The 16,289-nt window shown below is 36.3% G+C and overlaps 1 long non-coding RNA gene across 1 annotated transcript in view; it reads left to right on the top strand.

The window, feature by feature from the left end:
- LOC309604968 overlaps positions 1–16,289 on the top strand; it is a 34,200-nt gene that overhangs the window by 12,254 nt on the left and 5,657 nt on the right. The window contains exon 1 of the long non-coding RNA XR_014231183.1: positions 1–16,289. This exon is cut by the window's left edge and continues 12,254 nt beyond it. This is a non-coding gene — a long non-coding RNA (uncharacterized lncRNA).

Genomic DNA, 16,289 nt, shown 5'->3' with positions numbered 1-16,289 from the left:
TTTTTTTACAATAGCCATTCTAACCGGTGTGAGGTGATATCTTATTGTTGTTTTGATTTTCATTTCCCTGATGATTAGTGATTTTGATATCTTTTTCCATCCCTTAAATTCAGTCTTTGTATGTCTTTAGCTCTGAAGTGAGTCTCTTGTAGGCAGCATATAGATGGGTCTTATTTTTTATCCAATCATCCACTCTAAGTCTTTTGATCAGAGCATTTAGACCATTGACACTTACAGCAATTATTGATAGGTATGTACTTATTGCTTTTGTTCCTTGTTCTTCCGTTGTTTTTTGTAGTTCTTCTTTCTTCATTTCTTCTTCTTTTTGTTTTTCCCATTATGGTTTGAAGATTTTCTTTTGTACTGTGCTTGAGTTCCTTTCTTTTTTACTTTTGTGTATCTATTGTAGGTTTTTGATTTGTAGTTACCAAGGGTTTCATATATGTTGACCCATAATTTTATCTACTTCTTTAAACTGATAAACTTCTTTAAGTTCAAACACATTGAAAAAGCTCTACATTTTTTATTCCCCTTCCCCACATTTTGTGTTTTTGACATCATATTTTACATTTTCATGCTTATCCCTTTACTGTTTATTGTAGTTATAGTTGCTTTTACAATTGTTTTGTTTTTTAATCTATGTATTGGCTTATTTAAGTGATCTTCAACCATTACTTCTTTTCCATTTAAAGAAGACCCTTCAAAATTTCTTTTAGGATAGGTTTAGTGTTGCTGGAGTCTTTTAGTTTTTGCTTGTCTGAGAAATTCTTTCTCTCTCCTTCTATTTGAAAGTATAATCTTGCTGGGTAGAGTATCCTATTTTGCAAGTTTTTCCCTTTTAGCACTTTGAATATATCATGCCACTCCTTTCTTGACTGCAAAGTTTCTTCAGATAAATCAGCTGATAGCATTATGGGGGTTCCCTTGTATATGACTCTTTGTTTTTCAATTGTTGTCTTTAGCAGTGTCTCTTTAACTTTTGCCATTTTAATTATGATGTGTCTTAGTGTGGGTCCATTTAGGTTCACCTTGTTTGGGACCCCCTGTGTTTCCTGTACCTGGATATCTGTTTCCTTCTATAGGTTTAGGAAGTTTTCAGCCATAATTTCTTCAAACACATTTTCAATCTCATTCTCTGTCTCTTCTCCTTCAGGAACCCCTACAATATGTAAATTGGCACATTTTATATTATCCCATAGATCTTGTACATTGCTTTCATTTTTTTTTCATTTGTCTTTCTATCTGTTGTTCTGACTGGGTGATTTCCATTATTCTGTCTTCCAGATCACTTATGCATTCTTCTGTGTCATTTAGTCAGCTATTCGCTTCTTCTGGAGTGCTTTTGTTCTCAAAAATTGAACTATATATTTTTGATTGGGTCTTCTTTATAGTTTCTAGTACCTTGTTAAAATAGTCTTTGCTTAGATCAATTCTCTTTCTTAATTCAGTTAGCATGTTTTAACTTTTTATTTTGTATTGGAGTATAGTTGATTAACAATGTTGTGTTAGTTTCAGGTGTACAGCAAAGTGATTCAGTTATACATATACATGTATCTATTCTTTTTCAAATTCTTTTCCCATTTAGGTTGTTATATAATATTGAGCAGAGTTCCCTGTGCTATACAGTAGCTCCTTGTTGGTTATCCATTTTAAATATAGCAGTGTCTACATGTCAATCCCAAACTCCCTAACTATCCCTCCCCCCCACCCTTCCCCCCTGGTAACAATAAATTCATTCTCTAAGTCTGTGAGTCTGTTTCTGTTTGGTAAATAAGTTCATTTGTATCTTTTTTTTAGATTCCACATATAAGTGATATCATATGGTATTTCTCTTTCTCTGTCTGACTTACTTCACTCAGTATGACAATCTCTAGGTCCATAATGTTGCTGCAAATGGCATTATTTCGTTCTTTTTAATGGCTGGGTAATATTCCATTGTATATATGTAACACATCCTCTTTACCCATTCCTCTGTCCATGGACATTTAGGCTTCTTCCATGTCTTGCCTATTGTAAACAGTGCTGCAATGAATATTGGGGTGCATGTATCCTTTCAGACCATGTTTTTCTCCAGATATATTCCCAGGAATAGGAAGGCAGGATCATATGGTAGCTCTATTTTTATTTTTTTAAGGAACTTCCATAATGTTCTCCACAGTGGCTGTACCAATTTACATTCCTACCAACAGTTTAGGAGGATTCCCTTTTCTCCACACCTTCTCCAGCATTTATTGTTTGTAGATTTTTTGATGACAGCCATTCTGACTGGTGTGAGGTGATATCTCTTAGTTTTGATTTGCATTTCTCTAATAAACAGCGATGTTGAACATCTTTTCATGTGCCTCTTGGCCATCTGTATGTCTTCTTTGGAAAAATGTCTATTTAGGTCTTCTGCCCATTTTTTGCCTTGGTTGTTTGTTTTGGTGATATTAAGTGACATGAGCTATTTGTAAATTTTGGAGACTAATCCCTTGTTGGTCACATCATTTGCAAATATTTTCTCCCATTCTGTGTGTTGTCCTTTTATCTTGTTTATGGTTTCCTTTGCTGTGCAAAAGCATTTGAGTTTAATTAGGTCCCATTTGTTTATTTTTGTTTTTATTTCCATTACTCTGGGAGATGGATCAAAAAGGATATTGCTGCAATTTATGTCAGAGAGTGTTCTGCTTATGTTTTCCTCTAAGAATTTTAGTGTCTGGTCTCACATTTAGGTCTCTAATCTATTTTGAGTTTATTTTTGTGTATGGTGTTAAAGAATGTTCTAAAAATGTTCTAATTTTTTTTTTTTTTTTGCATGTAGCTGTCCAGTTTCCCAGCACCATTTAATGAGGAGACTGTCTTTCCTCCATTGTATAATCTTGCCTCCTTTGTCACAGATTAATAGACCATAGGTGTGTGGTTTTATTTCTGGGCTTTCTATCCTGTTCCATTGATCTATATTTCTGTTTTTGTGCCAGTACCATAATGTCTTGGTTACTGTAGCTTTGTAGTATAGTCTGAAGTCAGGGAGTCTGATTCTTCCAGCTCCGTTTTTCTTTCTCAAGATTGCTTTTGCTATTCAGCGTCTTTTGTGTCTGCACATTTTAAGACTTTTTGTTCTAGTTCTGTGAAAATTGTCATTGGTAATTTGATAGAGATTGCTCTGAATCTGTAGATTGCCTTGGGTAATATAGTCATTTTGACAATTTTGATTCTTCCAATCCAAGAACATGGTACATCTTTCCATCTGTTTTTGTTGTTTTCAATTTCTTTCATCAGCGTCTTATAGTTTTCAGAGCACAGATCTTTTGTCTCCTTAGGTATGTTTATTCCTAAGTATTTTATTCTTTTTGCTGTGGTGGTAAATGGAATTGTCTCTTGAATTTCTCTTTCTGGTCTTTCATTTTTAGTGTATAGAAATGCAACAGGTTTCTGTGTATTAATTTTGTAAACTGCAACCAAATTACCAAATTCATTGATGGGCTTTAGTAGTTTTCTGGTAGTGTCTTTAGGGTTTTCTATGTAAAGTATCATGTCATCTGCAAACAATGACCGTTCCAATTTGGATTCCTTTTATTTCTTTTTCTTCTCTGATTGCCACAGCTAGGACTTCCAAAACTATGTTGAATAAAAGTGGCGAGAGTGGACATCCTTGTTTCTTCCTGATCTTAGAAGAAATGGTTTCAGATTTTCACCATTGAGTATGATGTTACCTGTAGGTTTGTAATATATGATCATACCTTTATTATGTTGAGGTATGTTCCCTCTATGCCCACTTTCTTATCATAATTGGATGTTGAATTTTGTCAGAATCTTTTTCTGCATCTATTGAGATGGTCATATGGTTTTTATTCTTCAGTTTGTTGATGTGGTTTATTACACTAATTGATTTGCAGATATTGAAAAATCCTTGCATCCCTGGGATAAATCCCACTTGATCATGGTGTATGATCCTTTTAATGTGCTGTTGGATTCAGATTGCTCGTGTTTTGTTGAGGACTTTTGCATCTATGTTCATCAGTGATATTGGCCTGTAATTTTCTTTATTGTAGTATCTTTGTCTGGTTTGGGTATCAGGGTGATGGTGGCCTCATAGAATGAGTTTGGGAGTTTTCCTTCCTCTACAATTTTTTGCAACAGTTTCAGAACAGTAGTTGTTAACTCTTCTGTAAATGTTTGATAGAATTCATCTGTAAAGGCATCTGCTCCTGGACTTTCGTTTGTTGCCAGTTTTTAATCACAGTTTCAATTTCAGTACTTATGATTTGTCTCTTCATATTTTCTATTTCTTCCTGGTTCAGTCTTGAGAGACTGTACCTTTCTAAAAATTTGTCCATTTCTTCCAGGTTGTCCATCTTACTGGCATACAGTTATTTGTAGTAGTCTCTTATGATCCTTTGTATTTCTGCAGTGTCAGTTGTAACTTCTCCTTTTTCATTTCTAATTTTATTGATTTGAGCTCTCTCCCTTTTTTCTTCATGAGTCTGGCTAAAGGTTTATCAATTTTGTTTACCATTTCAAAGAACTGGCTTTTAGTTTCATTGAGCTTTGCTATTGTTTTCTTCATCTCTATTTCATTTATATCTGCTCTGATCTTTATGATTTCTTTCCTTCTACTAACTTTAGGTTTTGTTTGTTCTTCTTTCTCTAGTTGCTTTAGGTGTAAGTTTAGGTTGTTTATTTGAGGTGTTTCTTGTTTCCTGAGGTAAGATTGTATTGCTATAAACTTCCCTCTTAGAACTGCTTTTGCTGCATCCCATACGTTTTGGATCTTTGTACTTTTGCTTTCATTTGTCTCTAGGTATTTTTTATTTCCTCTTTGATTCCTTCAATGATCCATTGGTTGTTTAGTAGCATGTTGTTTAGCCTCCATGTGTTTGTGTTTTTTATTTTTTTTTCTTATAGTTTATTTCTAATCTCGTAGCATTGTGGTCAGAAAAGATGCTAGATATGATTTCAATTTTCTTAAATTTTCTGAGTCTCACTTTATGGCCCAGCATTTGGTCAATCCTGGAAAATGTTCCATGTGCACATGAAAGGAATGTGTATTTTGCTGCTTTTGGATGGAATGCTGTATAAATATCAGTTAAGTCCATTTGGTCTAATGTGTCATTTAAGGCCAGTTTTTCCTTATTGATTTTCTATCTGGATGATCTGTCCATCGATGAAAGTGGGGTGTTAAAGTCCCCCACTATTATTGTGTTACTGTTGATTTCTCCCTTTATGGCTGTTAGTATTTGCCTAATATATTGAGGTGTTCCTATGTTGTGTGCATACATATTTACAATTGTTATATCTTCTTCTTGGATTGATCCCTTGATCATTATGTAGTGTCCTTCTTTGTCTCTTATAACAGTCTTTAAAGTCTATTTTGTCTGATATGAGTATTGCTACTCCAGCTTTCTTTTGATGTCCATTTTCATGGAATGCCTTTTTCCATTCCCTCACCTTCAGTCTGTATGTGTCCCTAGGTCTGAAGTGGGTCTCTTGTAGACAGCATATATATGAGTCTTGTTTTTGTATCATTCAGCCAGTCTACGTCTTTTGGTTGGAGCATTTAATCCATTTACATTTAAGGTAATTGTCAATATGTATGTTCCTATTGCCATTTTCTTAATTGTTTTGGGTTTGTTTTATAGGTCTTTTTTCTTCCCTTCCTCTCTTGTTCTCTTCTCTTGTAGTTTGCTGACCATCTTTAGCATTGTGTTTGGGTTGCTTTTTCTTTTTTGTGGTAACTATTGTAGTTTTGGGGTTTGCTATTCTCAAGAGGTTTTGATATAGCAGTCTATATATGTACAAGTTTGTTTTAAGTTGCTGGTCTCTTTCCCACCTAGAGAAGTTCCTTTAATAATTTTTGCAAAGCTGGTGTGGTGGTGCTGAATTCTTTTAGCTTTTGCTTGTCTGTAAAGCTTTTGATTTCTCCATCATATCTGAATGAGAGCCTTGCTGGTAAAGTATTATTGATTGTAGGTTCTCCCCTTTCATTACTTTAAATATATCATGCCAGTCCCTTCTGGTCTGCAGAGTTTCTGCTGAGAAGTCAGCTGATAACCTTATGGGGATTCCTTTATATGTTATTTGTTGTTTTTCCCTTGTTGCTTTTAATATTTTTTCTTTGTCTTTAATTTTTGTCAGTTTGATTAGTAAGTGTCTCAGCATGTTCCTCCTTGGGTTTATCCTCCCTGGGACTCTCCTGTACTTTCCCATGTCAGAGAAGCTTTCAGTAATTATCTCTTCAAGTATTTTCTCATGTCCTTTCTCTCTCTCTTCTCCTTCTGGGACCCCTATAATGCAAATGTTGGTGCATTTAATGTTGTCCCACAGGTCTCTTAGACTGTCTTCATTTCTTTTCAAAATTTTTTCTTTATTCTGTTCCATGGCAGTGATTTCCACCATACTGTCTTCCAGGTCACTTATCCATTCTTCTGCCTCACTTATCTGTTATTCTGCTATTGATGCCTTCTAGTGTATTCTCCATTTCAGTTATTGTATTGTTCACCTGTTTGTTCTTTAGTTCTTCTACATCTTTGTTAAACATTGCTTGCATCTTCTCAATCCTTGACTCCATTCTTTTTCTGAGATCCTGGATCATCTTCACTATCATTATTCTGAATTCTTTTTCTGGAAGTTTGCCTATCTCCACTTCACTTAGTTGTTTTTCTGGAGTTTTATCTTGTTCCTTCATCTGGGACATATTCCTCTGTTGTTTGTTTCATTTTGTCTAACTTTCTGTGATTGTGGTTCTGTTCTACAGGCTGCAGGATTGTAGCTCTTCTTGCTTCTGCTGTCTTCCCTCTTCAGTTAGCATTTTTATTACCAACTCTTTGAACTCCATGTCTGATAAACTGTCTCTGTTTCATTATATTTTCAGGGGTTTTATCTTGCTCTTTCAATTGGGAGTAGTTCCTCTGCCTTTTCATTTTCACTTTCTCTGTCTCTATGAATTCAGGTGAAACAGGTATCTATTGTGGTCTTGAAGGAGTGTTATGTGGGAGCATCCCTATATAGACTGTGAATGCCAAGTGTCTTCAGTGCAAGGGCTGGATTTGATGTGAACGCCAGCCACATCTTTCCTTATGGTGTATTGGCCACTATCACCTTGATAGAGGGTGTGGCTGGTGTTGTAAGAGCTAAAGCCTGCACAGAGTGTGAGGCGGGACTTCCTTTCTGCTCAGTGGCCCTGTCAGGGGCGGGGTCTGCTCCCAAGTTGCTGGAGCAGAAGCCCTGAAGTTTGGACTCAAGCAGGCTTTTTTCCCCTTAAGAGTGTGATTTTCCTTCTCCCTGCTCTGGGGCTTTTGCCCCACAGAAGGGGAGTGCTTAAGTAATTGAGGCTCGTGTGCTTACAGAGCTCCAACATGCTGCCTGTGTAGGTGTCTATGACTCCTCTCAGACACAGCCCAAGGTTTCATCTTTTCCCTGATGTGGTCATCCCATATCTAGTACAATGTTGTGGTGTGAGTGGATGGACTGGAGCTTTCAGTGGGCTGGGACTGGGGTTCAGTGCAGTTGCAGGAATTGAAGTGGCTGTGCTGCTGTCAGAAGTGGGCTGCTTCTGGGGCGCTGTTTGAGTAAGGACCAACAGTGGCCACTGCTGCCCCACCTGGACCTCCTCCCAGGCCCACAGGCTGCCTCTGCATCCCTAGTTTGAGTCTTTTCCCATGTGCTGGCCACCTTAGATCTGGTGCCAAGTTGTGCCATGGATTGAGCAGGGCCGGAGTATTCACTCACCTCAGATTTGGGAGTGTGCCAAGGTGACAGCAGCTAAGGCTGACCTCTCTGCACACTGTCTAGGGGAAAGCCAGCACCCGTGCATGCTTGTGAGTGGAGTCTAAGCTTCTCCAGCCTTTCTATTTGTTTCAGCAGATCTCCAAGCAGCCAAGGGTGTCTTGTCTCCTCTGCAAAGGACCCCAAAACTGGGACACCCAGTCTGTGGCTCAACCCACTCACTCCCCAGGGCAAATGTCTCCCCCTGTACAGCCTTCTTTTTCTTCTTAGTCCCCTCCCGGGGCACAAGTCTCAACCCAATTTTTTTTTCATCCTACCTGATTATGTGAGAATCTTTCTTGTAGCCTTGGTTGTATAGGAGTTCTTCTGCCAGTTTTCAGTTAGTTTTCCATAGATTGCTCCACATGTAGATGTATTATTGATGTGTTTATGGGAGGAGGTGAGCTCCATGTCCTCCCCTCTTACTCCACCATTTTGATCCCCCTCAACATCACCTTATTTTTTAGTGTGATTCTTGTGTGTATGTTTATGTCCCCAACTAGACTATAAGCATCTAATGGGTAGGGGCTGTATCTCACTTTCCCTACTTTTATATTCCTAGTTACACAGTTTTGGCACATCAGTCATTTTGGTGAATGCTACTAAATCATGGATTAATTTTAAGAAATAAAACCTCATATGTCAAAGGACAAAATCAACAATAAAAATGTCAAGTAATACAGAATAGAGAATACACTTACATTCCTAAGCATGAGTTTTCAAAGCCTTCATCCCATATTACAGGTAACCAGAAGGGTCCCAACCTGAGGGAAGGGCATGCAGCAAAGTAAACATTGTTGATGGTGGTGGTAGTGGTTCTCACTTTTTATTATGTCATAAAGTGCAAGAAAACAACAAGAGATCTTGTAATATTAAAAAAATGAAACCTCTAGGCAATAAATTTAAGAAAAGGTAAATTCAAATGTGGATCACCTCTTGGTTCTTGCTCTGAGCCCAGTAAAGTTAAAGCAAACACTGAACCCTGTTAAATAATTAGCACCTACTGTTTACTAGTATAACTCTTCCATTAAAATAGTTTAACTTTGATGAAAATTTTAATAGGTTGATAAACTGTAGATTCAATTTCCTCTGTAATTACTCTCCCCTGTTCCCAAGAATAATCAAGTTAGCTATAGTTTACCTAGAATTATGTAAACTCAAAATGCCATTAAAAAGCAGAGTCAATATTCTGAAACACCACAAGATGGGGATATTACTCCATCTAAAATGTCCTTTTTTTCCCCCTTTAAACTTAGCTTTCTTCATAGGGCTTAATTTGTACTTTGTTAAAAAATCAAGATTTCAAGATCATCTATGGTTCCAAATGAAGTTAGAATCCAAACCATCTATATAACAAAATTGTAACAGCAACTTCCAGGTAGAGTGTGACCGTGGAGTATGAGTTATGTTGTCTCTCCCCTAGATGTGTGCATCTGTCTTTTATATACAGCTTCACTGTGTGTGGGGGGGGGGTGTGTGTGTGTGTGCTATCTTCCAGGTGTTTATTATCCTTTCCCTCTGTTGCTCTGTTGTTCTGTATGTGTACCTGCCATGCGGTGATTCTGTGTGTCACTGTAATCGTCTCTCCCACTAAATTGTGTCTAGCTCATGATTACAACCCCAGGATCAAATAAACATATATCTGCATTTGTCCTGTGAACATGTGTGTATGCCATCCTTTCTGTTTCTATTCTTCCTTATCTCTTTTGTTTTTCATTTAAAAAATCTTAATACAGCAGAAGATCCAGGTAGTTCACAACCATGCTAAAAAATATTTCTTTCTTTTCCCTATCATTTGTCTCTTTTCCTACTCCTATATCTCTCCCTTATATTTACTAAATGTCTGATTTTTTTAAAGTAGCTGTTATTACTGAACTGAATTAAGATACAGGAAAACATTTTACATGTTTTATATGTTCCCTAGTGTGGGGTGTGTGTGTATGTATGTGTTTATAGATACTTCTGTTCCTCTGGATGCCTTGCACCTGATACAAGAGGGGTCTCCTATTCAATTGATTTACATGCTTTGTGGACATTTACTTAAGTAGAAGAGAAAAATCTCATTTTGATCTACTATATCAGTCAGAAATCACAGTTTACAGGGAGAATTTAAATTGGTTTTCTCTGCAAATTTTTTGCAAGAGGCTTAGTTACCTATTGATAAAAGTTTTGTACTCTTATCTAATGTGGAACTAAGTTGCCTAATTCCACTATCAAATTAATGAAATAATGAAATGTTTTCTTCCATGTCCCCCCTCACCGCTCCTACTCAACATCATATTGAAAGTTCTAGCTAATACAACAAAACAAGAAACAGAAATAAAAGCATAGAGATTGGGTAGAAAGAAATCAAACTGCCTTTTGTTCACAGATAACATGATTGTTTATGTACAAAATCTGAAAGAATCAACAAAAAAATACTGAAACTAATAAATGATTTTAGAAGGTTGCAGTATACAAGGCTAATATACAAAAATAAATTGCTTTTCTACATACCCGCAATGAATAGTTGGAATTTGAAATTAGAAACACACCACCATTTACATTAGCACCTCCCAAAAAAAGAAATACTTAGGTATAAACCCAATAAAACATGTACAATATCTAGATGAGGAAAACTACAAAACTCTGATAAAAGAAATCAAAAAAGATCTAATAAATGGAAAGATATTAGATATTCAAGATAGGAAGACTCAATATTGCCAAGATGTCAGTTCTTCCCAACTTGATCTGTAGATTCAGTGAAATCTCAGTCAGTATCCCAGCAAGTTATTTTGTGGATATTGACAAAATGATTCTAAAATTTATATGTTGAGACAAAAACCCAGAATAGCCAGAACAATACTAAAGCTGAAGAATAGAAAGAGAACTAAAACCACATGACTTACTATAAAGTTATAGTAATCAAAACAGTGTGGTGTTGGCAAAAGAATAGACAAATAGATTAATGGAAAAGACTAAGGAGCTCAAATAGACCCACACAAATATAGTGAACTGGTCTTTGACAAAGGAACAAAGACAATTCTATAGAGACAAGACAGTCTTCAATAAATGGTGCTGGACCCACTGGACACCCACATGCAAAGAAATAAATCTAGACAGGTTTTACACACTTTACACAAAAATTAACTCAAAATGCTTTATAGACTTAAATGTAAAATGCAATACTATAAAACTTCTAGAAGATAATATAGTAGAAAATCTAAGTGATCTTGGGTTTGGTGAAGACTTTTTTAGATACAACACCAAGAGTATGGTTCATGAAAGAAAACATTGGTAAATCTGACTTCATTAAAATTTAAAATTTCTGCTCTGCAAAAGATAATGTTAAAGAACGAAAAGCCACAGACCACGAGAAAATATTTACAAATCATATATCTGAGAAAAGAACTTGTACACAAAATATACTAAGAACTCTTAAAACCCAAGAATAAGAAAACAAATAACCCAATTAAAATGTAGGCAAAAGATCTAAACATACAGTACATCAAAGAAAATATAGGCAGCAGATAAGCATATGAAAAGATATTCATCATTAAATATCATTAGGAAATTATAAATTAAAACAACAATGAGATCACTACATTAGAATGGCTACTATCCCTAACACCGACAACGCCAAATACCAGTGAATGTGTGGAGTAACAGAAACTCTCATTCAAGGCTGGCGAGAATGCAAAATGGTACAACCACATTGGAAAATAGTTTGACAGTTTCTCACAAAGCTAAACACAATCTTACTATATGATTCAGAAATTGCACTCCTAGATATTTACCCAAATTAGTTGAAAATTTATGTCCGCACAAAAACCTGCATACAAATATTTTAGCAGCTTTATTCATAATTGCTGAAAATTGGAAGCAATCAAGATGTCCTTCAATAGAGGAATGTATGAACTGTGATAGACCAATACAGTGGAATATTATTTGGTGATAAGAATTGAGCAATCAAGCCATGGAAAGACATGGAGGAACGTTAAACGCCTATTTCTAAGTAAAAGAAGCCAGTCTACAAAGGCTACAGTATATGATTCCAATTCTGTGACATCCTAGAAAAGGCAAAACTATAAAGAGTAAAAGGATCAGTCATTTTCTAGGGTTCAGAGGGAGGGAGAAAAAGAGACAGTGAGGAATAGGTGGAACATAGGATTATTAGGGCAGTGAAATGGTTCTGTATGACACTGTAATGGTGGATATCTGACATTATACATTTGTCAAAAGCCATAGAACTGTACAACAGAGTGAACCCTAATATAAACTATGGACCTTATTTAATAATAATGTATAATTATCAGTTCACTGATTATAACAAATGTGAACCACTAATGCAATATATTAATAATTGGGTAAACAGTGGGGGAGGGGAGCAGTAGGGAAGAGAAGGCACAAGAGAACTCTCTTTACCTTCTGCATGATTTTTTGTACACCCAAAACTCCTCTAACAATAAGGTCTATTAATTAAAAAAAACAGGCAATAATATCACATTTTATGATACTTTTTAATGGCCATTATTCAGAGTAGCTTTGTGAAATTAACTGGAACTCTAGTATAACATTGTTAGTTTCAAAAAACTCTGCATGAGGTGCATACATCCAGCTAGTCTAGTCATCCAAGGTACTTTCTACGTTTTAAGAGATTTTATCAGAAAACCTTTTCATTACCTACAGGGTCCAAGATTCTATTGTTGGATGTGGAAAACTCTAATGAAGATGATCTTAATATTGAAGATACAGTTATGATCCTAAATTCCTTAACAGGGTATTGTGTCTTATTAATCTTAACATATCCTATCCTAACTAGCCTTATGTATACACTTTAAAATTTTTTGTCAAATAAATGACTGAATAAAAAAAATAAAATTACTGAATGAAATAAATCAATGCATATATGGGTTGTATAACTCATAATTTAGTCCTTTCTATTGATTTCTGATTTTCAATTACAGCCAGTAAATAAAGTGTGTGGTATTCATCATTCCTCCGCTTTTACTCCACTGAGCAAAAAGATAATTATAAACCCCATCTACAAATTCTTTAATTCACCTTGACTAAAAATTTTAACAAGAGTCAGAAGCTGTAAATCTCAGTTAACATTTTAATGAGAAACTCAGACAAATGGAGATCTGTTGTCATGAATGTTTTAAGAAAATAAATTCATGAGATCTGATTCAAGATGGTAGAGTAGGAAAATCCTGAGCTCATGTCCTCCATGGACACACCAAAATACAACTACATATAGAACAACTATCTCTGAGAATGATGTGAAGACTAAAACAGACTTTCTACAACTAAGTATATGAAGAAAAGGCCACATCAAGAAGGGTAAGAGAGGCAGAGATGCTGTCTAGTTAGAAGCCACACCCCCAGTACAGCAACCCACAAGCAGGAGGGATATCACAACTTTGGAGGTCCCTCCTAAGGAATGAGGGGTCTGAACACCACAATGGGATCCCCAGCATGGGAGACCTACACCAGGAAGACTAGCCTCTGTAACATCTGGATTATGCTCAGGAGACTTGAAGGGTTGTGGGAAACCAAGATTCCACTCTTGAAGAGCTCATGTACATACCTGCTCCAAGTCCCAGTGCAGAAGTAGCAGCTTGAAAAGCAACTGGGTCATATAAGAAGGAGATTCATTAACTGATTTACAGCATGTGCCAGAGGGACAGGGATCTGATGGAACTTTCTCTTGGGATGGAAGTGCTGGCAGGTATCATTTTTTTGCTCTCCTTCCACCTACCTGGCCCAACGCTGGCAGGCACCATTTCTGTCACTCTCCATCAACCTAGCTAACACTGGGTGCTTTGCCCCAGCATACCCCTGAGTACCAGCACTTCCCAACCCACTGCCCCAGCTGTCCCTCCAAAGTGGCCTGTACCTCATCCCCCTTGGGAGGTGGCCCTGGCCAGCCACAGAGCCCCTGAAAAGTAGTTCCTGCTCCAGGGAACCAGCCCCACCCCATCTTGTGAGTGGCCTTGGACAGCATCAGTGCGCCTCCAAAGCGGCTCTTGCTCCAGGGGACCAGCCCCGCACACCAGCACGCCTGCAGCAATCACAGCCCAACCACAACAGGAGGGCGCACACAGCCTACACAGGGGATAGCCCTGGAGCACCTAGATAAAGTGATTTGCACCACTGGGCCCCACAGGACACCTCCTACATAAGACCTCTCTCTCAAGACTGGGAAATGTAGCTGATATACCTAATACACAGAAACAAACACAGAGAGAGTTAGGCAAAATGAAGAGACAAAGGAATACCTTGCAAACAAAAGAACAAGACAAAACCTCAGGGGGGAAAATAAATAAATAAAACAGAGATAAGCAATTTACCAGATAAAGAATTCAAAGAAATAGTAATAAATATGCTCACTAAACTTGAAAGAAGAATAGATGAACTCAGTGAGAATGTCAACAAAGAGATAGAACATGTTAAAAAGAATCAATCAGAACTGAAGGCAATAACTGAAATGAAAAATACACTAGAGGGAATCAACAGCAGATTAGAGGATGCAGAAGAACAAATCAGCAATCTGGAAAACAGGGTAGTGGAAATCACACAATCCAAACAGCAAAAGGAAGAAGAATCCCCCCAAAATGAGGATAGTTTAGCAACCTCTGCGACAACATCAAGCATACTAACATTCACATTATAAGGGTCCCAGAAGGAGAAGAGAGAAAAGGACAGAAAACCTATTTGAAGAAACAATGTTTGAAAAATTTCCTAACCTGGCAAAGGAAACAGATATCCAAGTCCAGGAAGCACAGAGAGTCCCAAAAAGAAGAACCCAAAGAGACTCACACCAAGACAAACTATAATTAAAATGTCAAAAGTTAAAGATAAATAAAATCTTAAAAGCGGCAAGAGAAAAACAACTAGTTATGTATAAGGCAGCCCCCCCATAAGACAATGAGCTGATTTTTTTCAGTGGAAAGTTTATGGGCCAGAAGGGACTGGCACAGTATATTCAAAGTACTGAAAGGTAAAAACTTACAACCAAGAATACCCTACCCATCAAGGTATCATTCAGAATTGAAAGAAAGATAAAGAGTTTCCCAGACAAGCCAAAGCTAAAGGAATTCATCACCACTAAAGTGTCCTTACAAGATATGTTTCTTTTTTACAAAGAAAAAAAGTCATAACTAGAAAGAAGAAAATTATGAAAGAAAAAACTCACTGGTAAAGGCACATATATATTAAAGGTAGAGGATCAACCACCTATAAAACTGGAAAGAAGGCTAAAAGACAAAAGTGGTAAAATCATCAATAGCTAAAATAATTAAAGTGATACACAAAATTAAAAGATATAAAATATGACATCAAAAAACATAAAACGTTGGCAAGGGTGTAAAAATGTAGCTCTTTTAGAATGAGTTCAAACTTAAGTGACCATCAACTTAAAATAGACTTCTTTATACATAGACTGTTATATATTAACCTCGTGATAACCAAAAGCCAGAAACCTATAACAGATAGTCAAAAGATAAAGAGAAAGGAATACAAAAATAACACTCAAGGAAGTCATCAAATTATAAGAGAAGAGAGCAAGAGAAGAAGAAAGGAACAGAGAAGAACTGCAAAAACAACCAAAAAGCAATTAATAAAATGGCAATAAGTACACACTTACTAATAATTATTTTAAATGTAAATGGGCTAAAGATTCAAGCAAAGACATAGGGTTGCTGAATGGATAAAAAAACAAGACCTATATACAAGCTGCCTACAAGAGACTCACTTTAGATCTAAAGACACACACAGAATGAAAGTGAAGGGATGGAAAAAGATATTCCATGCAAATGGAAATGAAAAGAAAGCTGGGATGGCATACTTATATAAGACAAAATACACTTTAAAACAAAGAATGTAACAAGAGACGAAGAGCATTACATAATGATAAGGGGATCAATCCAACAAGGGGATACAACACTTGTAAATATCTATGCATTCAATATAGGAGCACTTAAATACATAAAGCAAGTATTAATAGACATAAAAGGAGACACTGACAGCAATACAACAATACTAGGGGACATTAGCACCCTACTTACAGAAATGGATAGATCATTCAAACAGAAAATCAATAAAGAAACAATAGCCTTAAATGACACATTAGATGAGATGGACTTAATATATTTATACACAAAATGCCACCAAAAAGAGCCCAATATAGTCCCCACATTTTATTGCACTTCACTTTATTGCACTATGCAGATATTGTGGGTTTTTTCTTTTTTCAAATTGAAGGTTTCTGGCAACCCTTCATCAAGTAATTCTATTGACACAATTTTTCCAATAGCATTTGCTCACTTCATGTCTCTGTGTCACATTTTGGTAATTCTTTCAACATTTCAAACGTTTTCATCATTATTATATTTGTTATGGTCATTTATGATCAGTGACTTTTGATGTCACTATTGCAAAAAGATGACAACTTGTTGAAGGCTCAGATGATGGTTACCACTTTTAGCAATAAAGTATTTTTAATTAAGGTATGTATGTTGTTTTTTTAGATATAATGCTATTGCACACTTATACACTACAGTATA

This window comes from Balaenoptera borealis (genome assembly GCF_965194805.1).
Source record: "Balaenoptera borealis genome assembly, chromosome: 11".
Lineage (NCBI taxonomy): Eukaryota > Metazoa > Chordata > Mammalia > Artiodactyla > Balaenopteridae > Balaenoptera > Balaenoptera borealis.
The sequence above is the reverse complement of the archived record's forward strand: the minus strand, read 5'-3'. Positions and strand labels throughout refer to the sequence as shown.